This window comes from Taudactylus pleione, unplaced genomic scaffold (genome assembly GCF_031769625.1).
Source record: "Taudactylus pleione unplaced genomic scaffold, aTauple2 ptg000198l, whole genome shotgun sequence".
Lineage (NCBI taxonomy): Eukaryota > Metazoa > Chordata > Amphibia > Anura > Myobatrachidae > Taudactylus > Taudactylus pleione.
The window spans coordinates 2,959,346-2,964,855 of NW_028284600.1; positions in this window are offsets into that span (position 1 = coordinate 2,959,346).

Genomic DNA, 5,510 nt, shown 5'->3' on the forward strand with positions numbered 1-5,510 from the left:
TCACTCAAGCTTTATTCTTGAAATAAATTGAGAAATATAAAAAACATATGATATTAAAGTTACTAGCTTGTAGCTCAACCAACCTTCACTGAAGTCCTTGGAGATTTTGGGTTGTGTACATAAATATAAAGTCCCAGTGGGACAGTAGGTCTGTACAGTAAGTATCCCCGAGAGGTGTATCAGTTGATCACACATTTTTTAAATCACATTTTAACTGCTATAGCTTATGAAATGTAATTAGCTGGAATGTTACGTCAATACATGCAAACACATTGCCTGACACTAGGGGAGCTGTGGCCAAGATGATCTGATTATCACTAGAGATGTGCTGGTCTGGATTTCTGAAAAACGAACACACCTGAATTTAGGGGTTACGAGTAGAACCAGGTCAAGGTTTAGATACACATTTTTGACCCGGTTTGGATCTGTTGCCGGTCCGGAACTCGTTTTTAAAAACCAAACTCAGGCTTTGGATTCAGACATTTCAGTTGTGTTTATCGATTTTTATCAATTTTCAATCGATTTTTATCTGAATCCAAAACCCAAACACTTGAGGATTGTTTTGCAAAAATATGATCTAAACACAAAGATGAATCCAGATCCAAAATACAGGGTTCCGCACACATCTCTAATTCATGCTAGGTTGAAGCAGGGGTATGGATAGGTACACTTTTGCCAATTACCATCAATAAAAGTATAAAATCTATAATTCAACACTTTAGGGTTTTCCTTTTTCACCTTCAGATTATATCTACTCTTTTGAAGTTCCAGAGAACTGAGAAAAATGTTTTTCCATCACAGTAGGTTGCATTATGAAAGGGCTGCGTGTAAATCAATATGTCATATAAAAATCATACACAAACATCATTAATTTACAAAATACACAGAAAAAACATTAGTCACAATCACAAATACATCATATGCTGGGAAGATTGCTTGAACCAGTGAAAGACTGACAGAAGCTGCATTAAGATTATCTTTACTGTAAACTAATTTGCAAACAACTAACACTCAGTGTTGGACTGGAGCATGGAGGGCCCACCAGGGGATTGCAGTGGTAGGAGCCCATGCTTTGGGGTGTGGTCAGTTACCACAGGGGATGAGGCCAGCCCCCACAGAGGGTTGGGTAGACATTAGAGACCATGTAACTGACCCTCTAATACAGTAACAATGTATAATTCAAGTGCAAACTCTGGAACCTGACATTAGAGCAAGTGTTGGGGCCCTCTGACAGTGGGGCCCACCGGGGATTTCCCCTGTACCCCTGTGGGCCAGTCCAACCCTGCTAACACTATATGACTAGCAGAGGGCTTTGATTGGCAAACAGGTAACTTCCACCAACCAGTATGTGCATGGATCTACATCCCTCCCTTTCCCAAAAGAGGCAACAATAACAGGTGCGTTGGTGCAGAACAGTGTAACAGTGGTGCGTGCAGGAACAGTGTGCACACAAGATCATATGCAAACAAGATGTTGAACAGCTAAGGGGCAAAATCCTGAAACTTGGGATTGGGCTTGGAGACCCTGCCAGGTCTGGTTATAAAGAATGGGTTAAGTGGGACAGGCTCCTCTTGAGACCTGTCTGTGCTGGGCACAGTCATATATGTGTCTGGAACTCATATAAAGCGCCATCGGCTTCCACAACTTAGCTGTTATGTCTGTTATCAAGTCCTTGCACTGTGCGTAATGTATCCTCCTGAGTTTGGATGTGCAATCTGCCCAGGGTGTACATGGGTCTAGTGGTGTGAGGATCTGCCATAACTTCTCTTGAATCCATTGTCTGGAATAATGTCAGATCACCATGTATTCCAAGTTTTGGTCCACATGTGGTTGTAATATGCACTTGGACTTTGATATTACATGCTGGGTGCACCTCTACAGAGGACGCTATCCTTGGAGTGTTTTCTTAGGTTAAAAAGAGCCAGAAACATGTCTGTCCAATCCTGTGAACATTTATCTAGTAATTGCTTGGCAGAGAAAACTTCCCTTTCAGCAAGTCCATTTGACTGTAAGTATCTAGGGCTGCTGGTCTTGAGTGGAATGTCCAACTGAACTGTAAACTTTTTGAACTTGGTGCTTATGACTTGTGAGGCATTATCTGTAAAAAGTTGTTGGAGTATGCCATGCGCTAAGAAGTTTTTCTTGTTAATTACTACTGCACTTGTGAAGGTAGGTAAACAGCCTATTCCAAACCACCCAGAAAACGAATCCACCAAGGTGCACCACCCTCTCAATCAAAGATGTCAACAGCAGCAATGGACCAAGGCAGATTAGAATAGAGCATCCCTAGCCCTGCTTTTAGTCTCTTTGCAAACTGGATGCCCCTTTTGCACCCGAGGCGCATAGAAATTGTAGAGAGCATTGGGAATGATGTAACATTGGCAACTCAAGAACATTGATACATACACAGGAAATTCATTACGGATAGCAAAGAAAGGACGGAGGTCCAGGGACAACTCTGGAGAGATGTGCCAACAATCCAGGATCACCTTAGATAACCGATGACAGAGGTCATAATTGAGGGTGGCATTATGGAGCTCATCAAATCACCTAGAGGACAAAACATCCATTTCCATAACATCAAGATTGTCCTTAACATCTGAAGCACCTGAATCAGGAAGGAATGCACAAGAGAGGGCATCAGCAACATGGAGTTCCTGACCTTGCCTGTACACATCCTCATGGTAGTGTTGCCACTTAAGCATGGATTGTTGAATTCTGTCAGCAGCGGTGTGCAGTGGCTTTCTTGTATGCATTAACACACCGCCTACAGTATTGGACTATGTACTACCACATAACGTGGGACATTGTGCTTTCTATGGAAATTGCAGCTCTGCAGGTCTATTAATAAAGCAAACTATTTTTTTTACCCTAAAATAATGCTCATTCAAAACTAAATGAACTTTTGTGTGTTTGAGTGATTTTATTCCATTGGTGTTAATGGGAGGAAAAATATTATTATACCCAGTGACACAGTGACAATGACCTCATAAATTAGTTTTCTTTATCTCTTCAAACTTAACTTTGCTTGTGGTTTAATTCAAACAACATTCATGTGCCAAATATGCATTTCCAAAAAACCTCCTAATCGGAGTATCTGCTATCATCAGCCGGGGTGGTCAGAGGGAGGTAGGTCAGCTACAAAGTCTAGCCAGGGAGTGCAGGGAAGCATAACCTCATGTACTGTCATTGGGACCACACCACCTATAGTGAAATGCTCCTTAGGGGAATGCTACATGACAGGGATTAGCCAAGAACCCTTCATTGGCCATGCCCCCGAATACCTGAACTCGCCCCATGTCTTGGTAGCCAGGCCCATCAGAAGATGATAAGGCAACGATTCTTTTAAGTGTCAGTTGCTTTGCCCATCATTTTACTGCAGTTAATGTGCCAAACCAATTCAATAATTAGTGCCGAGATCAGCATCGCCCCTGGACTAGGGCTTAATATCCTTCATTCTTGCTCATACTTTTGGAGGATGGTTGGTATAAGTTGGTACAAATAACTTGGAAACTGTTGTTTCATCGGATGGGCAGATCAGATAAGTGTAACTTATTATACTCTTTCCTGTTTCGATTCAACAATTATTTTAATCTTTTTGTTGAAAGAGATGATTCTAAGGGACAAGTGTTGCTTGTAAGTGAAATCTGGCGGCCATATAAAGGAGATCATCGTATGGGGCATATTTAATAAAATGTAGTTACGGGTGTTTTTTTGAGTGTAGCCGCAAATGTTTTGGATCCTCAGGATGTAAGCAGGAAAGTCTGCAGTAGATATCTCCAATATCTGCCACGGTCCATATATTACCTTTGTACTTCCAGTCCTAACTACTGGTGGGGACTCTTGGCAGCTGCTGATACGAACCAGTAAGTGCCGTCACCTTTGTAAAGAAAAAAAAGAAATGAAAGATAGACTACCCTTTTTCAAACTATAAGGAGAGTCCCCTCTTTCAAATTATGTGGTCTCCTTAGCAGCTATTGTCTGGTGATCACCTAACAACCCCTTACTGATCACATTGTGTCCTATCTCTCCCATAATGGCCCGCACACACATGTGCCCCACTAGTTATTGTCTGGTGGTCATCAGACAATAATTGAAACTGTAAACAAAAATTAAAATTTGCACAGATGGGGAATTTAAAGCCCATATCTACCCCATCTTGTGTCAAATAAAAAAGTGGACCTCATTTAATGCAGTAGGTGTTTAGTTTATAAATTATAGGCCTTGTTGGGTTACCATTTTCTTCCTATACATAGGGGCTAATTCAACATTGCACATTAGTGCAATGCTGAAAACAGATTCCTGATTATCGAGAATCTGCGCGTGCACAGGACCCGATCTGAGAATATGGAGAACGGGTCCTGTGTGATCATATGCAGCCTCTTCTATACTTTAGCCTGATTGAATTAAACATTTAAGGGGCGGTGCAGGGGCGAGGAAGGCCATCATTCCCGGAAATGGGACGTGTCCACTCCATTTTCCGGGAGTGGCAAGGTCAAGGGCTTCGGGCACGGATGCAGTTTCCTGATCTCGCAAACTGGCCAGCCTGAATAAGCTGAGGCTTACTCAGCTGGCCGGCGCGATGGTTATCCCAGCCTGCAACCTCGGTCGCAGTGCTGGGATCGCAAATGCAGCAGGGGGTGTCATACACCTCCTGCTGTATTTGCATGTTTGCAAGGATGGAATTGCAAAGCTGGTTGCGTGCAGCTCTGCAATTCCGTCCAGTACTGAATCACCCCCTCAGTAATCATTTAAATCAAGACAGGGAAAAAAAAAAAATTTCATTTCAAGTACCGATTGAACCTACATATAGGATCCTGCTTTTCACTCTTTTGGAAAGGTGGTTTATTGGTAAAACAACAAGAACCACAAGGACCACAAAGTATTTAACTGTGGTGTTTATACAATGAAAAGAAAATTTTTTTTGCCCATTTGAGTAAAAAAAAATTGACGTGTTAGAATGAGTAAAAAGACTAATGGTATTTTTTTGAAAGTACAAAGTCTTCTGATAAAAACAAGGTATAATTTGTGTAGGTACAGCCAGGGACCGGGTACTGTAGAGGACGTGGCCTAATCATGCATGAGTGGCCACTCCCACAACAAAAAAGTATCAACATCAAGTAATTGTGATGCTGAAAAGCCACAAAGGGGACGCTATGCGCCCCACAGCAAGGGAGGGCACTAACAGTGCAATTGCTCCCCCCCAATTGGTTAGGGTTAGTCGCCCCACGGGAGGGTTAGGGTGTGGGGAGAGAGGGTTAGTCACTCCAGGGGGGACTTAGGGTTAGGCACCACCAAGGGAGGGTTTGGGGGGGGCAGGGGAGGGATAGAATACTTAACCAGCCTTCATCGGGATCTTGATGTGTCGGGCTTCTGGGGCCGGGATTTGAACTGCCGGCTCTTCAGCTGCCGGGATTTCATACCCATCCTGGTGATGGAACTTAACTCATTCGCAGTGCGACTCAGAAGCATGCACAGATCATTGACAATTGCATTGTATCAATTTCTGA